At 36.6% G+C, this 23,461-nt stretch overlaps 2 long non-coding RNA genes and 1 pseudogene across 6 annotated transcripts; all 3 read left to right on the top strand.

Annotated features, from left to right (window-relative positions):
- Positions 1–1,107: 1,107 nt before the first annotated feature.
- LOC131524571 (uncharacterized) lies at positions 1,108–3,899 on the top strand. Of its 3 annotated transcripts, XR_009267010.1 has the most exons (7): positions 1,111–1,343; positions 1,860–1,982; positions 2,574–2,710; positions 2,780–2,873; positions 3,011–3,118; positions 3,215–3,326; positions 3,459–3,899. It is a non-coding gene; the product is annotated as an uncharacterized LOC131524571 (long non-coding RNA). The 3 variants fall into 3 exon arrangements; XR_009267011.1 differs by having other exon boundaries at positions 1,108–1,347; positions 2,574–2,873; XR_009267009.1 differs by having other exon boundaries at positions 1,110–1,343; positions 2,574–2,873.
- An 8,078-nt stretch (positions 3,900–11,977) lies between these two features.
- Positions 11,978–13,358, top strand: LOC131524936 (leukotriene B4 receptor 1-like; annotated as a pseudogene).
- Positions 13,359–14,825: 1,467 nt separating this feature from the next.
- On the top strand, positions 14,826–22,758 carry LOC131524937 (uncharacterized). 3 transcript variants are annotated; one of them, XR_009267120.1, is made up of 6 exons: positions 14,826–16,029; positions 16,156–16,248; positions 16,348–16,490; positions 20,446–20,530; positions 20,630–20,749; positions 20,871–22,758. It is a non-coding gene; the product is annotated as an uncharacterized LOC131524937 (long non-coding RNA). The 3 variants fall into 3 exon arrangements; XR_009267118.1 differs by having other exon boundaries at positions 16,348–17,958; positions 20,443–20,530; positions 20,871–22,756; XR_009267119.1 differs by having other exon boundaries at positions 16,348–17,958; positions 20,871–22,755.
- Positions 22,759–23,461: the final 703 nt, after the last annotated feature.

Here is a 23,461-nt window from a genome sequence, read left to right as displayed (position 1 = left end):
CACATCAGAAATATATTCTTTGGTTTTTCTCATTGTGATGCATGATTAAGGGAATTTGGGCTTTGTTTTCCCTCCTATTTATATTTCTGTGAAACAGGAAGCCATGGCTGGATAATTTCATGTTCATAATCACCCTGGAGCACTCAAAATTGTGAATATGAATGGGAATATTCTTCAGAGATATTTTACTCATAAGAATTTCTAGGGGTGCCAATAATTGTGTCCAACGTGTATTTGAGAAAAACATTTATTTCATAATGATATTTCCCCTCATTTTAAATTCTTATTCTCCAATGAAAGGTTAGAATTTTGTGAATTTTTAAAATAAAAGATCAAAAGGATTAACAATGCAGATAAATTTTCACAGCCTTCTTTGATATTTACCAAGGGTGCCGATATTTCTGGCCATGACTGTGTATATGTATATATATATATATATATATATGAGTAAAAAATGTGTTTTTTTACCAAGAAAGTGGCAATCCATTGAATCAATATAAAAGTTATTTTTCATATTGAAACTAAAAGGATAAAATTAAATTAAATTTCATCATGAACAAGAACATGCACAACAATATTACATTAGACCACAGAAATTCCAAAATGACATTTCCCTTACATTCAACTTCCAGTGCATTCATCTTTGCCATGTTACATTCATTTAGTTGACTAGTGCTATACGCTGTATTAACAAAAACATCAATGGCATTAATAAAAACACTTACACTGACAAGCTACGCAATATCGTGTTCATAATCGAATGCGATTCATCTGCAATTATTAACGTGATATTGCGTAGCTTGTCAGTGAAATATTTCAAGAGTTTATTAGTTTTAATTCTGATGGTTACGACTTACAGCTTAGGAAAATTACAAATTCAGTATCTCAAAAAATTTGAATATTTTCTTAAAGATCAATCAAAAAAAGATTTACAAAACAGAAATGTTCAAGATCTCCAAAGTAGGCTTAATTATGCACTCAATACTTGGTTGGGGCTCCTTTTGCATGAATTACAGCTTTAATGCGGTGTGGCATGGAGGCGATCAGCCTGTGGCACTGCTGAGGTGTTATTGATGTTACTTATCTTCCTCTTGACAATACCCCATACACAGCAAAAATTAAAGTGTTGAAATTTCAGTGTTAAACATTTCTGAGTTGATTTCAACACCCAAAGAGTAATTTTAACACATTCTGAGTAAAATGGTGTCCGGTGTTGGAGTTACTTGACAGAGTGTGATCATCAGTGTTAAAACAACTCCAAAGAGATGTAATTATACTCCGCCCCCGCATTTCCGGTCATTGCTGGAGAAACCGCCGCCATTATCCTCGCATGGGTTCGAACGGTAGGTAAATTAAATCATGCTTGCTTAAACATTTATGATTTATGATATGCAAATTCAATATAAGCATGTACGGAGTAATATTACGTAGTACGGAGCACTGCACAGAACATGCAGACAAATGTAGTAATATATTAAAATGTGGACACTAACGAAGTACAATGTGGCTAACGTTACTACTTGTCACCTTAAATTGTGGCCGCGGTATCATCTCTCTCTCTCTCTCTCTCTATGCATATGTATGTAAATAAACACAGATATATCATTTTATATACATATGCACTGACGCGCGCGCACACACACACACACACACACACACACACACAAACAAACACATACGCATGCACATACATACAAGTTACACACCTATTTGTTACTGTTCACAGAAGTTTGAGTTTTATTAAATTTGAAAGTATTGTCAAGCACTCAAAATAAATAAAAAATTGCCATTTCATATTTCTGATCCTTGTGCTGGTCATCATAATATTTGTTATATTTTAATATTTTCTGATTCTTTAGAATTTTCAGACTCCTTGTCTTCCATATCTGAGACGTCTGACTCAAGCAACAGCTCAAGTGCATGGACTAATCCCTAGCAAGAGACAAATAACTGAGGAGACATCTGCACTGCCTCTTAAACAGGTTAGAACAAAGCTTTTTATGAGTCTCCGAGTTTGTTCACCCATAAATTAAAATTCTGTCATTAATTACTCACTTATGTCATTCCACAACTGTAAAACTGTAAAAAAGTGCTTTTGTTTGCGCAAAAACTAATTTTACCATCATTTAACACTTCATTTACAAACTATTGATCTCCAAAAGTATTCTTGCAACAGCTCACATGGCAACACAACACACATGTCAAGGTGTTCTTGTGAATATGGGTTGGAGAGTTATATTTTGCACAAACAAAGCACTCACGTCGCTTCATAAAAATTTAGATGGAACCACTGTAGTCACATGATTTATTTTAATGACATATTCACTACCTTTTCTGGGTCTTTAAAGTGGTAGTTGTGTGGACTGTTAGTGGAGTGTCAGAGAACTGTCAAATTTCATTAAAAAATATCTTAATTTGTGTTCTGAAGATTAACAAAAGTCTTATGGGTTTGGAACAAAATAAGGGTGAGTAAACATGACAGAATTTACTTTCTGGGGCAACACTTTTCTCCCCCTCGAATCTGTAGAAATTTGTGAATCACCATGCTCATGTTTTTATTTATTTTTTATTAGATGGTTAAAGATGTGTTAAAGTTCAAGTCTGGTGGTGAAGCAGTACTACAGGAGTATCAAGAAACAGAAACCCTTACAGATGCCACAAGAAGACAAATGATTAACATACTGGTGGCTCACATGATTGATACACATGGGTATTTTATTTAAACCAAATAACTGCATGGCCATTGTGCAAATTAAGATAACTAGTTTATCTTTCCTAGGCAACTCCCTACTAAAGCAATCAGAAAACAGAATGCTCTTGGCATAGTGATGCTGTTCCCTTCCCTCAGAGATCCATACTCCAAGAAAGGCTCCGTAAGTCATTGTTTGCATCGCACTTTCATGTCATACTTGCAATGTTATGACAGGCTGTTTCTATGACATTGAAATGTGATTCTTTGAGATTTTAGCCTGAATATGACACAGGATATTTTAAAAAAAATCTGTTTCAGGAACACTTTTATGATGCTGCAAGTGACACAGGATACATTGCCTGGCGTAATAAAAACAGTCCACAGCAATATGGAGCGATGCCACCAGACAGCCCTCTTCCTCAACAGGTAGATGAATGTTTAAAATTATCTCTGTTCTTAAACTGAAAAAGTATTGCATTTGAAGATTCCCATTAATTAATTCATGTGAATCTTTGTCTTCAGTCTACGGCCAGGAAATGGCATCCTTCTTTTAATCCTTCCACCACTTCCAGGAGGACTGAAGTCTCCAAAAATTGCATGCGATGCAGCTGAAAGCCATGTAATCTATCATAAGGTAGTGGCATTTTACAAATGTGTTGTGGGTCATTGTTTGAACAGTCACTTTTATGTTGTTGTTTTCTCTGTGACTGCACATTATGTTTATGTCTAATATTTGGTTTTCATTTCAACTCTTGTCATGCTGCAGTTTGGAGAAGCACCTCAGCAACAACCATCCGTTCCTCCTTGCTGTTGGACGTCAGAAAAGCAACAGCTTCTACATCGCCTTGGATAAGCATCTCCTCCCGTGCCAGGCAAACTGCTTCCTTGGAGCATTTGATGAACTTTTAAATTTTGTGCACATTTTTAGCACATTTTGTGTTCAGTTTGTCATATGATAGTGCACTTGTGAACTTTTACACATTACTACACATTTTTATGAGCATCTTCATGCATTCAGAGTACTACGAAGTGAGGAAAGGTGTATTATAAAAATGTCAGAGATTAAATTTTATGAGTCATTTGATATTCAAAACTCATAGTTTGGCAGATGAAAGTTTGTATATCATTCCTTCTTTTGTAATGTTTTAATTCTACTTCAAATTGCACTGCAAGGGAGAATTAAAAATAAACATGTCGATGGAAATTATGTTGTGTGTTGTAGTTGATTTAACTATGTTTTCAGTATATTTAACAGTGTTTTGTTGATCTTTTAACCACCTAAATTCTAAATTCCAACCACCTAAAACATGCAACTCTTAAACAGTGTTGTTTTTCTGTATCCCTTTTAGTGTTATTTTAACACTTTTTTAGAGTCAAATAAGGAACTCTGGCATAGTGTTAAATGTTTAACTATTTTGAAAGTGTTAATTTAACTCCAGAAAGTGTGGAGCTATATAAACTCTGAAAAAGTGTTGAAATCAACTCTGTGAGAGTTAATTTAACACTGGACTTTTTGCTGTGTAGATTCTCTATGGGGTTCAGGTCAGGCGAGTTGGCTGGCCAATCAAGCACAGTAATATCATGGTCAGCTAACCACTTGGAAGTGGTTTTGGCACTGTGGGCAGGTGCTAAAGTCCTGCTGGAAAATGAAATCAGCATCTCCACAAAGCTTGTCAGCAGATGGAAACATAAAGTGCTCCAAAATCTCCTGGTAGACGGCTTCATTGACTTTGGACTTGATAAAACACAATGGGCCAACACCAGCAGATGACATGGCACCCCAAATCATCACTGATTTCGGAAACTTCACATTGGACTTCAAACTGCTTGGATTCTGTGCCTCTCCAGTCTTCCTCCAGACTCCAGACCTTGATTTCCAAATGAAATGCAAAATTTACTTTTTTTCTGAAAAGAGGACTTCGGACCACTGAGCAACAGTCCAGTTCTTTTTCTCCTTAGACCAGATAAGATGCTTCTGACGTTGTTTCTGTTCCAGAAGTGGCTTGGTATCCCTTTTCCTGAAGACGTCTGAGCGTGGTGACGCTTGATGCACTGACTCCACCTTCAGTCCACTTCTTGTGAAGCTTTCCCAAGTGTTTGAATCGGCTTTGCTTGACAGTATTCTCAAGCTTGCGGTCATCGCTGTTGCTTATGCACCTTATCCTACCCAATTTCTTCCTTTCAGTCAACTTTGCATTTAATATGCTGTGATACAGCACTCTGTGAACAGCCACCCCTTTCAGTAATGACCTTCTGTGATTTACCCTCTTTGTCAATGACTGTCTTCTGGACCATTGCCAAGTCAGCACTCTTGTTCTTTCAAAGAACAAGAGATACCCAGAATTTATACTTTAGGGATGGTCATTTAATGAAACTCAAATGTAAATATTTGAATATTTTGAGATACAGGATTTTTGACTTTCATGAGCTGTTAGCTCTAATCATCAAAATTAAAAAAAAAATGAAATTAAAAAAACTTTTGAAATGTTTTACTTTACATGTAATGAATCTAGAATATACGAAAGTTTCACTTTTTGAAATGTTAAAAAAAAAAAAAAGACAAACGTTTTGGCTCAAAACCTTCCTCAGTGTGCACGTTTGTGTCTTTTTCCATCAGTAACGAATGTAAAATAAAACGCAAAAAGAAGACTGTTCTCGTGAGTGTGGATCATGACCTCCTAAACTAATGAACATATCAGTGCCATCACAATGAAAAGTCCTTTTGTCATTGTTCACAAACAAGATAGTCAATATGCTTAGTCATGTTGTCAATATAAGAGTGCACTTTTTTAGTATTACCTATGGCAACAGTTTATATGACAGATACGGTTTTTAAATGCAGAAGGAACTTGTGTGCCATATATTCATTTAAAAAGTACAAATTTACACATTACTGTATGTGGGATATTGATTGAAAGAGACGAAGAATTACAATGTCACTGTGATATAGAAAAAAAAGAGAAAGAAATATGGGCACAAAGGTGAAAATAAAAAGTCCATTGTCAGAATTTGTAACTCTTGTGTTGTCCTCTGTCTATATATGCTTTCCAGTTGAAGGTTCATTAGATGTACCTTCGAGCTATTTCAGTGTAGCTACATGTAGCTACATCCGTAGTCAACAAAAGAACGGAAAAGAAAGAAATGTGTGAAAACCACAAAGGAGGTAACATCAACACAATTGATGCCTTTGGACCGAGCTCAAGAGACTACCTGCAAAATTACCAGACAATTACAAATGACAGAGAAGATCACACTCTAAACTGTGACCCTACAAATTATTTTACTGGTTTGTGTTGATTTATTTAGCTTGTTGATCAACTGATTTTGATATTTTAAAGGGGTCATATAATGCTATATCCACTTTTACAAGTTGATTGTACTGAAATGTGTGTTGGCAGTGCCTATACACAACCATCCTACACTGTTAGATATTTCAAAGGGTTTTTGACTGTTTCAAGTAATATACTGTAATTAAGATTTACAGTAGCAAACTGTATTTGATTTACAGTTGCAAACTGTACTGTTTTACAGTAAATTACTGTAAAGAAATCCAATTCATCAGTATACTACTGTAATTTATTCATTTTAATATAATTTCATTAGATTTTATTATTTTTATATAGAATTCATTTTATTATTACTCTACATAGGTACTACTGGCATTCAGTTAAAACAGACACAATAATTACAAAATATCAAATTCTTTATTTAAAACATTGCATGTATAACACTTAAAAATACAGTCTTCCAATGCTGGAACAGTGCATCTTCACCATTTCTCCTGTCTTAGGACGTTTTGCAGTGCATTATGTTGTGTCCTCTGGATTCATCCTCACAAATAATCTTTAGGCAACAGAAACATAATGGGGAAAAAAGACCATCTTTGCTCACCATCCACTTTGTTAGTGACAGAAATGTCTTCTCTGAAAAACAAGTAGTAGAAATGGCACACTTTTAAAAGGCAAACTCCATATAGTACACAAACCTTTCAAAACCATAGTTGGCCAACATTAACTACTAACACTGAACAAAATTTCACATTAGTTTACCTAATGTTAATATAAGATAAGCGTTGCTCCTTAAAAATAATTTTAATTCAGTAACTTAAGTCAGTAAGCTGACAAAAGTTGTTTGAAACAACAGCCCGCAGTTTACCATAGTACGTTTGTTACCGCCATGTTGATGGGTAAATGTTACTAACGTTAGGTAAACTGGTGTGCAAAAATCTGACACAAACACACAGACAAACGTACATATATTTTTACCTTGCTTGCTGGTCTTATTCTCTCGTAAGGTGCATCGACACACAGCACAGATGTTCTCCGGAGCTCTCCCACTCTCGCTGGTTCATCCCCGGGAAAAACCCGTGGCGCTGCCCCGCTGGATCCGTGTCTTCCTCGGACGCGAGTGGCGCGGCGCGGCGCGACTCGATAAAAAACAATATAGAACCCATTATATAGTAATATTATATACTATCTACAGTGAATGCGGACAGTAAAGTGATGCCCCGGTATATTTCTGACGTACAGATGCACTCCAAGCGCTCGCGCTGTTTCTGACACGAAGTACAAACGGATTTTTCCAATCATTACAAGCGATGAAACACATCCAGTAGTCAGTCCCAAGCTGTAGCGGCGTTATAGACAAGGTGTTGGGCAAATCGTGTCAATCCAAATGTAAGAAATGAGGAAAATAAAACAACCTCAATAAAATGGCGCCAAAGCGGCCGTTACAGCAAATACAGTAGTATACAGCAAATTTTAAAAATACAGTAAGTCTCTGTATGTGGGGTCTGACGTCACAGAAAATTCCCATGATGCAAAGGGTATTACAGTTATTTACTGTAAAGGGAATTTGCAGTATTATACTGGGTGATATACAGTAAATAACTGCAGAAATTACAGAAATGTCTAACAGTGTATAATGATAAAAATCCATCCAGTGTTTTTTTTTTTTTTTTTAATTTCCTAATATGTTTTCCCCTGTCTCAAATCGAGCTGTTTGTCTTGTGACGTCACAAGATCGGAGGCCCCTCCCACAATTGTTCATCGACAGGAGCGTTTCAACACAGACCAGCCCTGAGCGAGCTGTCATCATAGTCCGCCATTGTTGATACGCTGGAGCAGAATGGCATCTAAGCAATCGTGGTGTTCTGTTGTTGGGTGTAATAACGAACACAGCAGTCGTTTTGATGTTTCTAAATCAGAACCGCTGAAGACGAAGTGGCTGAGTTTTGTTTTCGAAGGGAATAGTCCCCCAGATCAACCTCAATTCTTTCATGTTTGCATGAATCATTTCTCACCAGACTGCTTTTTAAACTAGGGTCAGTTTAAAGCTGGTTTTGCCAAGAAGCTGCTCCTGAAAAAAAGATCGGTACCAACTATTCGTGTTCCTGCTGCACCTCCAGAAGAAGTGAGTGTAACGTTTTATTAACCTTTATATTAATCTTTGCTAATCGCTTGCATGTTTCACCATGAATGTGACTAAAGTTTACACTAACTTTCATTACGTGAAATCAAGTGTACATAATGAACAACGCGTTGTGGTTATTGTGTTATTATAAACAGCCATTCTTCCACCAAAAGATACCCTCAACTGTTGCCAAGGAAACACTCCACCTGTGTTGTGTCACGCCCCACAGAGCAGAGGGGCGGGGTGAGCAGAGCTCATGATCATTTAAAGGCCATGCACTGAAATGGCGTGCTGAACAGAGAGCTGTTTTTGAGCAGGTAAAATTAGTGTTTTCTTACAATACTAACGAGAATTTTTAATTAAAGTATATTAAAAAACTTTTCATTTAGACCCTAAAGAATCACATTAACTTGTACAAAAATGGCATTATATGACCCCTTTAATACTTTATCCACCTTATTTCTTAATGTGGAAGCAAACAACACTGCTCAAAACAATTAAAGGAACACTTTTTAATCAGAGTATAGCATCAAGTCAATTAAACTTCTGGGATATAGAGTGATGGAACTATGTCACTTTGTAGGCAAAAACCCGGAAGCGAGTTCGCATTTTAGCACTTCCTGTTCCATCGTCCCAGAGTCAATGGATTTTTGAATGGGATTTTGATTAAATCCCTTAAATAAGGTCCATGCTTCACACAGGCTCAAGATACTTTCATGTTTTATTCTATGACATAAAACACACCACTTACACCCCACTCGTGATTTTTTTTTAACTGTTATGTTTCTTAAAAAAGACGGTTGCTAACAAGTTGTTAAATGGGACTACAGGCGCTGTCGGAGACATTAAATGTCATCACACCGAACAGTTTATCAATTTACAGTATTTTCCAGTTGTAGTATAATTTGTAATTCAGTTAATTGTAGAATAACCCCCTCAAAAATCATGAGTGCATGACACCCCTGTGTAACATCATTCAGCATGACCGGTTTGGTGGTGGGTCAGTGATGGTCTGGGGAGGCATATCCATGGAGGGACACAGACCTCTACAGGCTAGACAATGGCACCCTGACTGCCATTAGATATCGGGATGAAATCCTTGGACCTCTTGTCAGACACTACGCTGGTCCAATGGGTCCTGGGCAGTGGCGCAAAAACGGGGTATGCAGTATATGCAGTGCATAGGGGCGCCGCACATAGGGGGGCGCCATTTTGCCGAAATCATTATGTGAAAGTTTTATTTAAATGTCATAAATAATCAAAAGCTTAGTTGTTAAAAATAATGTAATGAAACATTTTTGTTCAACGTTTTTTTTTTTTTTTTTGCATCTTTAATGAGTTCAAAAATGTGTTTGTTGTTGCGTGTCGCGATAGAGGCTAATTACACCAAGTGAAAATAGCGGTATTCTTTAGTAATATGCTATTTACACAGTGCAATTAGCATTATTACAGAAAAACATTACTTATTGCAAATAGTGGCAATTATCTGCACCTCTGCATTGTAATACATTATAAAATAGTATGCAACTTATTGAGTGTAATTTTTTCATTTTATTTCAAATTATTAAATGGATGCCACCTTATTGGGACAAAAGCTCTCCCTACACCTACCTTAATCCTACCCGATGCTTTGTTCAAATTTTTGATTATTTCCTTCATTTTTATTAAAAAATAAATGCTTTTCTGATGTGATTTGAAATTTAAAAAGGGAGAAAAAAAGTTCGCCAAAGGGCAGAATCGAACCCCGGTCGATCGTGTCAAAAAAAAATGGTAGTACGCGTTTTACCATCTGCGCCACTGAATCTGACGATTGACGACAGTCTTTTGCTAATTTGACTATCCAAAGCATACGTTTGTGGGTGAACTTACTGTAAATAGCCTCTGCCAACAACATGGCTATTTGCACTTAAATAGACACTCCGATTTTTTTTTTTTATATTCCCAACAATTAAACAGTTGCCCACCGAAAAAAACAGAGGGAGCTGCAGCACCCTCAGCACCCCCACTTCCCGCGCCCCTGGTTATGTGTTATGTCAGTAAAAGAAGCTTTCCTGTTCTGTCAGAGGTTTTACTGTGCTCAAGGCGCAAGCTCTAAAAACCGTACGCGAATATGAGGCGCACGCTCTCACTTCATCATAAATAACATATACAGAAAGTCTCTCAAATGCATGTACTGAAATATTCTGCAATTCGAGATCACAATAGGACGCAAGATGATAGCCTAGTAATTTTTTTTTTTTTTTTTTTTTGTCATTTAATGCACAGGTAGGCTAAATGTGAGCGCAGTTCAGTTGTAGCTACTTTGTAATTTGTAAAGTACGAGAATGAAATGATATTTAAATGCATAAAATAAACATGTTAAATTCTGGCATTTATGTGACCTTTTTCACATTACTGCAGATGGGGAACTTTTATTTTATTTTCCGTTGTACAGAGCTCGATTTAGGTTTGACAAAACTGTTGCAATGAATTCATTTTGACAACTAATAGTGTTAAACAATGACAGTTCATTGATTATATAAAATTCGGTGAAGGTTGACTAAACTTTGAACTGTCTGCATGTCTCATCCATGAATAGGCCTGTGCAATGATGGAGGACAAGCTTTTGGGGTGTTGAGACCCAGAACCAAGCTGACTGAACAATAAATCTATAGTGAGCCATTTTATTAAAATAAATACCTGGAGGAGGCAATACAAAAATAATACAAAAATGGTCATATTCACTCAATTACCTGATCTAATTCACAACTTCACAAATTCTCAATTACAATTACATACAAATTAATTGTATTCAAGTTGTGTTTTAGGCACTAGTCAAATAGGCTACATTTCTATATTGAAATAATGAAGATTTCTGTGCCACCACAGACTGGCCACCCCTATGAAAACATCCATTGCCTAAGTTCATTTATGAGTATCTCAATTGCTCAAAAAAAGAAACCCAAAAAAACCCACATGTTTGTGAGTGTGCATTTGATTTACATTTTAGAGAAACTGATAAGATTGTAAACAATACAAACTAGCCACCCATCACTGAAAATTGCCGTTTTGAATTCAAAATAGGCCATCTGTGATTCAAGTAGATCCGATGAGTTGAAAACTCTTTCTACTTCATACTTCAATACAAAACAGTGCTGAATTTTGACAAAAAGGAGATTTTTAAATGCTATAATTGTGATTTTTATGTCTAAATATAAATCCATTAGCAAAACATATGAAAAGAACCATATCACAAAGTGGAAATGGTAAATGAGACAATAAATGATCTTCTGCTGCCATCTAGTGATCATAGTGGAAATCATGACATTCATTTTAATAGTAGGCCTATTTGTTTTTCTGCCAGGTGAAATATTGGCAGAAATCTTCACCTTACCATGGCCACTTTTCCATGAATTATGGAAAATTACTAATAATCGCTGCAAATATAGTAAAACCACTAAACCCATTCAAACAGATAGATTGACAGTGCAGAGTTGTTTGGAACTATTGAGAGCTTCATGAACCACGTCACCATGTGGCGGCGAGATCAAAGCATGTCGCAACTCTGTTTCTCAATGGCTCTGGTGTAAGAATGAATGAAACATTGCAAAAACATAAAGATGTTAACATAAAGAACGGTGAAGTTTGAGTTCATCATTTGTTCTCTGTATTTTAGTACGTTTTAAGTAATTGTTCCATTATGTTTAATTGTGAAGTAAACACATTAAATAGCTAGACAGAAAGGACCTTTAAGGGGTTTTTTTAGGCCTTATGCAACCTTGTTTTTGGGAAGTCTGAAGTGAGAACAAAGCTGTGGTTTTGGTTTAGATGTGGGAGGTGTCAACAATGCCCCTGTTTTTCAAACACTCATATATAGCTCATTTATTTTGTTTCCAATGAAAGAAGATTCAGCATTTTCCAGACAACAAAATTTGATGATGGAGCAAAGATCAGGCTTCAATTCAACATCTAACAGCACTGCTGTGGGTTCAGAGAAGATCGCTCCTGCTGTAGTTCTGGGTTTGTGCTGTTTGGTTGGTTTGCCAAGCAACATTGTGGTAATCATCAGCATTGCTCGTGAGTGGAACAAAATCTGAGCTTCAGCTTAAACTAATGCTAAACCTTGCGGTCTCTGATGCTTTGACCCTTTGCTTGGCTCTCTTTTTTATGTACGGAATAGGGTTTGGATGGATATTCGGCCTTTGTTCTTGTAGATTCCTATTTTTTTTTAGTCACTGGAGTCTGTATGTTGCTGTTCTGACGGTCACCTCCATGAGTGTGCACCGCTATCACAATGTCATCAAGTCAAAAGTCACTAACAGGATGATACTGCAGAGACTGGAAAGACGGCACAGGCACCTTCAGATGATTGGCATCTGGATTCTTGCCTTTGGCTTTGCCTTACCAGTAATTTTTACTCACGGACTCAAAGACAAGAATGGATTGCTAAGATGTCAGAGGATTACGGAGTCAAAGTCTGTAAAAGTGACTGTTTTGCTTTTTGAGATCCTGGTGGGGTTTGTCATCCCATTTTCGACAATGTTGACATGCTATCTCTGGCTGCACAAAGGGTTGAGTCAAAAAGCCAAGAGCTCCAGTCTAAATAGAGCTCCAAAGGACCAGGAACCCAGAAACCAGAAGACAAACGTTAGGACTTACAAGAAGAGGCTTGTGATCAGCATCATTGTGGCTTTCTTTCTGTTTTGGACTCCTGTGCACATTATCAATGTGATTGATATAGTCACTACTCTGACTAAAACATCTCATCCAGATGTTCATTCCCAACTGAAGTCCTTCCGCCGAGTATATGGTGATGCAAGCAAGACTCTGGCTTTGCTGAACTGCTGTCTGAATCCTTTTCTTTATGTTTTCTTTTCAAGAAATGTCATAAAGTGTACTAAGTAGAACCCACATTTGTTTATTTCCCAGTTACAAATTCAAATAATTATGTTTAGGTTTTTAAACTGCTCGTTTCAGTTTGTGTAAAAATTACTTCTCTGTTGTAAAAAGCTGCATTAATGCAATTCTAAAATCTGAGATCCACCAAAGGATCATCTGTGTGTGTGAATGAATAAATCATTAACACACTGAGGATTAATATGTCTTGTTTACATTTATTTAAATAATTTGTGCATGTTTTCCATGTTACTGTAACTGCATTTTGCATTTCTGGTATGAAAATTGCTTTTCAGTCTTTAGAAAGATGAACATCATTTTCAATCATTTATAAAAAAACAACCCCTGTAATCAATTTAATTGCTGCTGTAGTGTCTTATAAATGTTGTCCCACTATAATACTGGCAGGCAGATGTTTTGTAGGTCTTATGGTCTTGTAATGGAACTATAAGCGCAATGGGACCTTGCTTAATTAACCTGACACTAAATGCTAAACCAGAAACAGGAAAGGAAACGTTGTGCATGTGTTTTGACCACTTTGTTCAGTTTCAGATGAGTTCCAGACATGCGATTGGAATGAAGATCAGTTTGCATTGCATCATTTGAACAATGTATGAAAATGTATTAAATGTATGTTTTAGATTAACCTGTATAACTTAAAACATGATTAATAGCAAGATGGACTGGATTTTTTTTTTAATGAAAATATATTAAACATATATTTCCAGCCATGCAATTTACAGTAACATATATGTCAATATCATTCAAATCCTTGAACACAGCTTTGAGAACAGATTAACAGTACAACATATATCAGGTCACCGTTTGGCTTAAATGCTTTTTTCTTTCTTTTTTTTCAACTGGATAAGGTTCACTTCCGAGGATCCATTTGTGAGCAAGTGATGTAATACTAATTTTCTCCAAATCTTTTCTAACGAAGAAACAAACTTATTCAAACTCAAAAACTCAAACATTTTGGATGGCTTGCAAATTTTTGGGTAAACAATTCCTTTGTCATTATTTGTTCTGTCACTATTCTGTCTTTTTGTGTGTTTTCTACAAGTCCTTATCTTTTTCTCTTGCTAAATAACTATTTATTTTCTTAAGTTCTTTTTTAAATCTATTTGCAGGTAAATAGTCACGGTTGAATAATTCAATACAACATAATTTTACATTATAATCCTAAACAGATCATTACTGAATGTAAATTTTAAAGTTTTCATTAAATTTTCATATGTGTTTGTACACTAACTACTGACCTTTTATCATATAATGATATACTGTCATATTGCTAATTACTTATTAATGAAAGTGCTGCTAAAACCAGTGCTTGTGGCAATGATATGTGGTCTTTGTTTTGTGTTTCCATCTAAAGGTAAGCATGCCATTTAGTAGGCCTATATGTTGTTTTGTGGAATGGGTTTTCAGTAACTCATATAGGCCTATTTTGTCTCTAATATAGAGATTCAGAATATTTTTGATCATGATGGAGAGCAACTGTAGCCTACACAGTAAAATCAGCAGTGTAATATTTGCAGTGTTAACCCTTTAGGCGCCAGGGTTTTTTGGAAAAAATGGTGGATTTTGACATCAAGATTTCAAAAGCTTGTAGCTTGAAAGGGTTTAAAGATAGAGATCTACTGTAAATTAGAAAAATGTTGGGCATGACCTAAAGTTTATGTGGGGTGTAAATATACTCATCTAATTTGCATATTATGATGTCATCAGGGGGCGGTCCTCTTGAATTTCATAATATTCAGGAAATAGTAGATATTGAATTGATATTTGAACTTATTTGCATGTTTTTTTTAGGATTTTTTTGTCTTTTTAATCCTCATTCCACATGATCAGGAAAAGAGGAAACCAACAATAAAACAGGAGAAAGTACTAAATTATTACTATATTACTATACTATGTGTAAAACGCATGTGAACAGTAGCCTACTTTTTGATCAGTTCATCAGTAATATTCAGGAAATAATAGATATTGAATGGATGTTTGAACTTATTTGCATGTTTTTTTTTTTTTTGTCTTTTTATCCTCATTCCAAATGATCATGAAAAGAGGAAATCAACAGTAAAACAGGAGAAAGTAGTAAATTATTACTATATTACTGTGCCATAGTAAAATACATGTACCTATTTTTTTTATCAGTTGACCAGCTATCTGCCCAATCAGGTATCTAGGTGACAGTTTATAGTTCTTGAGAGTATGTACCTCTCATTGCATGGCACAGCGCACAGACCTGCCCCTCACTGACTGCACCTGTACTGTCTGCCGGCGGCCCTTTGAGCGCGCGCGATCAGAAAAAAAGACGCAATCTGGCCGACCATCAGCAACGCGATGCCTCTCCTATGGACACTAAGACCACGTCCACCCCTGCCACCCTCATCCCCGTTGGGCAAGGCTCGAAATTATCACTTGATGGTGCTTTGTGAACACTCTCGCCATTTACGGCGGCGCCATTGCGCATGTGAAGATGTACCAGGAGATGCGCGATCATTAGATGGCCGATCGTCATTTCCAAAGGCAAATATTCCCCTTCAGAGTCAGAATAGGCGAATAACATTTGCAACACGTCCTCACGGTACAACTTTTTATTAGCCATTTGGCGATTTTCTCTCACAAATCTCACAATTTACTCAGACGCTAAGAACTGAACTGCTTCCGCATCAATGACACGACAGCTCACTTGCTCTGCTATTTCCTCGAACAATTTTGGTCTAGAATCGAAGTACTACATGTCTGCCATCTAGTGGTAGGGAATACAAATGAGATACTACACCATATTAGGAACTACAATCTGTTTAATGAAGTATGACGTCTTGTCGCAATTTTGCGACTTTGGCGCTTAGAGGGTTAAAAGTTATTAATTCCAAAAGAGTTGAATTAACAATCTACAGTGTTAAACAGTACTGGTGTTCAGTGTTGTCACACGGTGTAATATTTATGTAATTTCACTTTTACACTGAAAGTGTAAAAAAACCCGCCGAATTCATCTGACTCCGCCCTTCAAGGACTGCTGCCTCGCAAAGCGACGAACCGAGACGGTAAATTGGATTGCTTTTCTCTTTATAAAATTACACGGCATGAATACTTTTTGTTGATAATTTTACTCAAAATATGATTGGGGGTGAACACATTTAGAAATTACTAACTGCGTGTGTTTTTGTCAGGTTTACAGTGTTAAGTTCGTGAGTTGTAGAGATGCAAGGTTAGCCTACAGAAGAGTGAAAGTTTCTCAGGCCGTTTTGATTTTCTGAAATAAGGTGATTTTACGTGTGAAATAATTTTTGAAATGTGTTTAAAATGTATGTTTTATATATATATATATACTTTTAGCTTCTTTCATTTTGGTTCGTTGACAGATCCTCTCGCCTTCATTCTCGCCGAGGCCTGGTTTTACTACGAGTCTGGCACTGAAGATGAGGTCTGAAGCAGCCACATTTGGGCGGTTTTTTTACTCAGATGAGAGATGTTTGCTTTTGAAAGCATTCAGTGCTTTGAAACGGTAATAGTGGGACTGTTAAAGATTTACGCGCTAACAATTTCGTTTTTGTGACGCATAACACCGTGTGAAGTGTCGTGTCGCTGACGGAGCTGTGTAACGCGGAACATTGACCAGTCATTTAACGTTAATTGACGTTATCTAATGCAAAACTGTGAAATTAGAGCGCGTTTAAAATCTTAGTTCGCCCTAGGCTCAAGTGTGAATTGCATAATCTGTACGATGCTTGTTCTCGGCGCTGAATATCATGTCTGTCATATCTGCGTCAAGAAACAAACGCGCTACCATCAAGTTTTTCTTATGACAATTAACGTTACGTTTATGCAAGCATCGTGAAAGTGAGTTAAGAGTACGTTAAACTGTAAATCCGTCAGTCTTTCAATTTCCTTCAGAGCCCATGGGCAGAGCATGCAGGTACTTTAGCTTGAAACCAGTCTTTATCATTCATATGGCATGCTATTTTGGGTAAATAATGCCCTAAATATTTCCAGATATACAAAGTTAAGTTTTAATTTAGAAAGATATGTCTGAATCTATCTGTATTTTCTTTTCACATTATAAATAATAAATTAATAGTAAGATCAATTTTAAACGTGTTAATTTATTCTAATGTAGTACACTATGTTCATTTAAGATGCCTTATTACTCCTTACTCATTAAAATTATATAAATGTATTTAATAATCAGATTAAATAAATACTTAAATTGTTTCAGGAATGGCTCCATGTGAATATTGTACAAGGTTTTGTGTCTTATTAACTTTAGCAGTCGTTTAATTGACCCTAGAATGAAGAATGTAAATAAAAATAAGTTTATGATTTGACACCTGTATTATAGACAGCTCTCGGCATACTCAAAATTAGGGGTAATCACAATTATTTTACCATATTTACAGTCCTAATGTAAATTAAATTACTGAAATAAGTGTTTTTTATTTTTATAATTCTTTTTCAATAGAATTGGCCCAGACTTCTGCAGTGTCAAGTGAAGGAAGCTCCTCTCATAAGATTACTTTACTTTACTTTACTTTACTTTATTGGTTTATAGTAATGTGGACAACCTCTTTTAATGAAAAGAGCAGCTTTAGCCTCTACGGCTAATTTCCAGCTGTAGTCCCCAGCCAGTTGTTAATTGGCATACATCAATAAATACATTACAATTAAAACAAAACTTAAGCAAAAGCTTAGACAAACAAACAAAGTGGTACAAAATTGAAACAGACAAGCAAACACAACTTGCAAAGACATAAAAGCAGATCAAGCAATAAACTAGAAAAAATTGACACACAAAATAATCATGCAAAGGCCACATTAAAACACATATAGAACATAGCATTGAAACAGTCAGCAGAGATCAAGTAGCAGAAGCATGATCATGTCAAGATTGCAAACTGGGAGTCTGATGGCACTGAGTGTGAGTGATGGAGTGAGCAGAATGCTGAATGCAGAATGCTGAAGATGAAGCCAGAATTGTGAGTCTGTGTCATTTATGTTATTCTGTGTACAGTAAAAATGTAAAACACACAAACGAATATGAAAAATGTAAATTTAACTGGGCTGCCACACAATATCTGCTTATGTTCACACCTGGAATTTACTAATTATTAATTTAAGATATCAAAACCCAAAAGCCCAAAAATGAGAACTTGTCGTCATTTCTCACTCTCTGTCATTCCAAACCTGCAAGACTTACATTCATTTTCAAAACACAAATGAAGATATTTTAAATGAAACCTGAGATATTTCTGTCCTTCCATCGACAGCCTACACCAGTGGTTTTCAAACTTTTTTTCAGAGCAACCTTATTTTTTTTCTTTTTAAATTGGCGTGACCCATATATACATTAGTGGTGTCAAACAAGCGCAGAAACTGGCGCGTGCTATAGCCCGTATCAGTTCTTATCAAAGCGTGAAATAAACTACGTGCATGCATGCAATATCATGGTCAGTTAAGGCATGAAGTTACCAAAAAGGCAGTTAAAGCTGCCTTAAAACTGTGCATGCATGTAATATGTTATATCTGAGTTACATTAAGAACATGTCTCTGAAATGGTTTTCAAAACTGTCCTGGAGCATCCCAGCTAGGGCTGCAACAACGAATCGATTAAATCGATAAAAATCGATTACTAAAAGCGTTGGCAACGAATTTCATAATCGATTCGTTGTGTCGCGCGAGGAGACGTTTGATTATTAAAAAAAAAAAAAACTTTAGTTGAGCGGAGCGGAGTGAACACACTCGGTCTCTCTCGCGCACGGATGCTAACAGAGTTTGGCGCCTCATAAATAAAAACAAAAGTAAAAAAAAAAAAAAAAACCAGCGGAGGTAGAGGAAAGATACATGGCGGAGGCAGAGAAATCCGTGCGACCCAACTCATCAAGGTGTGGGAGCAGGGGCGGCGTTCGTATGGCAGAGTATGGCCATACCTAGCCCAGTCAGGTGCTGTGAAAAATTATCCAAACTTGAGTCGCTTATAATTCGTTTTATTATTTTAAATCAGAGAGTTTTAAAAATAGTAAACCAATGATAAGCATTAAAATAACTTGTCAGTAAAACTTCGTAGCCATTGGATCATCGAGCTCTCAGCGAGACCTCGTAACTTCACCCGCCTCCGTTCAGATTGACGCGCGCACAGCCTGGAGAAGATGAGATCTCTGCTTTTCGCAATGCAAGGGTGAATAAATAATTGGTGTTTGAATAGTACAGCGTTTTCTTTACTCAAACACTATGTCAGTAAAGGATAATGTTTTGTGTGTTTGAAGAGTGGAGAAGAATTAGTTATTTGCTGTCTATATACGTTTTAAATATCCTGTGCATTATGTGCATAAGCGCTTAATTTGAGATTTTGGCCAAGTGTATTAAACAACAAGAAAAAACTAAGCGCCCATATAGCTACAATCAAAGTTATATAACCTGTAAAAGTTGATGAAAGCATAATGCACTTAATGCACTTATGCACTGCATAACAGCCGTTCTAACGACAGACAAAACACTCCATCTCCGTCATTCTCTGGTCAAAAACATTATTAACTCCATTTGAGCTTGATTTTCATATAATGTTAAGTGCAGGTGTCTGATACAATACCAACGCTAACGACGCAGTGTTGTTAAATTATTAAATTTTTTGCACTTTCCCCAAAAAAAGTCTATATATTTGGCAGATGTAAAGCATACATGTGTATGTTTTTTGTGTTAGTCCATTTTTATTTTATTTTATTATTATTATAACAGCTCAGGGATGTTCAAGGAGCAACATGTTTGTGCACTTTCTAAAGATTTTAGTTCTGTTTTTGAATAAAGGGTTGGAAATGAATGCTTTTTTTTTTTTTAATCCGATTCATCGATTAATCGAAAAAATAATCGACAGATTAATCGATTATTAAAATAATCGTTAGTTGCAGCCCTAATCCCAGCACTGTCTCCCTCATGTAACACACCCGATTTAACTCAAATTCAGAAAATAACAACAAAACAGGGAGCAAACACAAAAGTAATCGTAGGAGAGCAAACAATTGAAAAGCAAACGCTCCTCCCGAACTCGCGTCACATCCGGGTCTTTATATGCGCCCACTGACGTCTGATTGGTCCTTAAAGAGTGACGTAGAATTGATGACTGACGGAAGCATGGTCCAATCACAAGTCCTGTGAGGTAAGAGGGAAACGAGAGAAAGACAAAGGAGAAAACACCCCTCCTAGAACAATACAGGACGTAACAATATGTATGGCTTAGTTCTCTTCATGAAGTTTATGAAGTATCAAAGTGGTAGTTGTGTGGACCATCAATCAAGGGACAGAAATCTTATATTCTATTAAAATATTTTCAGTTGTGTTTCAAAGATAATGAAAGTCTTGGTTGAGTAAACGATGGAATTTAAATTTTTTAACTAACTACACAATCAACTTAGCAGAATGGTTCCTGAGAGAGATATTGTTTTTGGGTTTTTTTTGTTTTTCCCAAGAAGCCAAGTTCCTGGCTTTTCCCAAGACCTTCAAGGACACGATTAACCTCGAAATCAGCTGTAAAGGAGGATGAAACCGATGTTTAAGGTTAGACTATATTTCAAAATAGGATTATCTATATTCATTCATTATCTTTATTCTGTGTTCATGCATTTTTTTGCTGAAGTTGTCATATCTGTTATTTAGAATGAGACAGCAATATTGCATCAATTTGTCTCCTACTTCGTTTGATTCCACCATCACCACAAGGCTGCAAGGGACCTGGACAAATGTCCTCCTATCAAGCTGAAAAACATCTTCAAAAAGGTAGATTTCTGTCACTACCTATTGTCTGCCTCAGAATATTGCCAGATGTGTTGTATGTGAAAGTAAAATAAAATCAATTGGAGAGCTGACCTTAATTGGTATTTTTGTCTTTGATCTGCAGGCACTAACAAGAAGAACAGCTTGATTGCGTAGAAGAGACCAACACAGCCATACCTGCTCACTGATGGGACAACGAGGAACAGCATTCATGGATGCTACACAGCTGTCGACAAGTATCTTGCTGCAATCATATTTGTTAATGTCTAGGTAAATTTGATGATTTTATGTGTTTTATTAGCTATTTTATGTTTCTGTGCAACACTTAATGAATGTGACTGACTAATTAACCTCTACACATCTGGTATATGCTTTAAAGTTGCCACTTTGCCCATTTGTTAAATAAATTTGGAATTTGTACATCTGTCTGAAGACTCTTGATTTTGTCTAATATTGTACATTAACACCATACAATAGCATTTTTATTTTTGCACTGAAAAGAATACTTTATTAATAACACTTAAAGGATTAAAACAACACCAGGGGTGTTAAATACCCTATAGTGTAAAATTTGAACAAGTGTAACAATTTACTCTTGGAGTGTAATTTTTCTATATTGTAAGGTGCTTTATTAACACTAAAAATTCAACACTGAATGGTGTTGTCACGAATCCGGTCCATGGACGTCCATTCACTCACCACCAGAGGTCACTCGCTCACCACATTGGCTCTTGCACTACACTAACTGTTGCAGGTCACCCAGGACTTCAATTCCCATCATCCATTGCACTAATGACTCGCACACAGCTGATTGCACTGATCACACAGCTGATTCCCATTACAACCATGGACTTCCTTTCACAGATCGCCCAGTGTTCTGCATTTAGCACTCTCCAAGTGATAGCTATTTTACTGAGCCATTCTGTGTTTAGTTCCAGTATTGTCTAGCGTTTATTGCTCTCCTAGTGGTAGCTATTACGGAGTCCTTTTGTGTTTTCTAAGTCTTGCCTTGTTTCCTGATATCTGCCCGTGTTTCTTGGATTTCCCTCGCCGTTTCGGACTCTGTTTATGCCTAGTGGTGGGCAATGCGAGGCTTCGTGAAACACTGAAACAGTGGAAGCAAATGTGTCGAGGCTTCGAAGCAATTCGACACCCGTCTCTACGGTGACACCTAGTGGTCATTTTCAAGTATTGCTCTGAAACAGTTTCGACAGAGAATCAGTTAGGCGAATACACGAATTATAACCTATGTTGTGTTCGTTGGTTCGCCAAGTGATTCGGGGGAGTGGTTTGTGTTCATGACTGGAATGCTGTCACCCTGGTTTCGAATCCCGGGTGAAGCAGTAATTCATAAAATTATAATAAGCATTTAGAATTTGTGTTTTTATTGTTCTGCTATTCTAATGTGTTGAAACATTGGTCTGACATCTGAGTGAACTCTTTATGAATAAATGTTATTTTGGTCATGAAAAATAAACATTAATAAAAGACATCAAGCCACAATGTCTGACTTCTTTTTTTTTTCTTTTTTTTTTACATATAAAGATTTTTATTTTAAAATATGGATTTTCTAAACAGTGTCTCAACACTTTGTGATCTGAATTAGATTTCATACAATGTATGCCTTGCTTAGATGGCCCAGCAGTGTCAAAAGCAGGCCTAGGTACAGGGACAATGTTACCATCCTCTGCACCCCCAAAAGGCCAGGATGAGTGCTCCTCAAATGGCCTATCGTGGATGTTGTATTATTACAGTAGGCTAGCTGATCACAATACATACATCTCACTTTATTTTGTGTTTCCAAATGGAAATGCTCCCACACCACAGATGCGTGGCATCTCTTGCATGGAGCTTCCATTATTATGTAATCTATCAGTATGAAATAATCTATGTATCAATTAGCCTATGATATCCTATCTCTAACTTGCTGTGCTTGTCACTATCTAACTTATATTAATGTATATGTATGCCTATATGAATGTATCAGTATATTTATCCTAATTACCTGTCAATGTCTATAGCCTATATCTATCAATATCTTAATAATAACTTTTCATCTAGCCTAAATATAATTAACAAGATTACACTATAAATATCACTATATCGCAAAATCTTTCTCCTCTCTCAAAAACCCACGAAGTGAAGATGCGTTAACTACACTTTTATACTTTGTGGGAGTTAGGTTGAGAAAGATGTGCGATTGTGTGATTTGTTCCCGACCCTGTCAATCAAACGCAGATTCGGTAGGTATGCCAAGTCTCGAAACACTTGTGACATGCCCTGATGCTTCGAATCGCCTTAGTCACGTGACATGGGTGTTTCGAATCACGCTTCGGAGCAGTGTTTCGAAACATCTGCGCTTCGGGATCTCGACACGGTGTCGAAACATCAGCTTCGCGTCAGCCATCCCTATTTATGCCTAGTTTGGGCTATTGCTCTTGTTATCGGACTACACCTCTTCTCAAGCCCTCTGGATATCGTTTGCTGATCAAAGACCCACGCTTGCCCTAGGATTACTGTGTCTTGCCCATGACATACCTGTTTGCCGTTGTTCGACCCTGCCTGTGTTTATGACCACGTCTCTGTCTAAATAAAGCCTTGCAAATGGATCCTCACGTCTCGTTGTTCCCGTTACAGGTGTACTTTTAACACTAGATAGATTGGGACCATATATGATCTTTAGTAGTTGACACTGCGTTTTTTTACTGTGTAGGC

This window comes from Onychostoma macrolepis, chromosome 18 (genome assembly GCF_012432095.1).
Source record: "Onychostoma macrolepis isolate SWU-2019 chromosome 18, ASM1243209v1, whole genome shotgun sequence".
Taxonomy (NCBI): domain Eukaryota; kingdom Metazoa; phylum Chordata; class Actinopteri; order Cypriniformes; family Cyprinidae; genus Onychostoma; species Onychostoma macrolepis.
The sequence above is the reverse complement of the archived record's forward strand: the minus strand, read 5'-3'. Positions and strand labels throughout refer to the sequence as shown.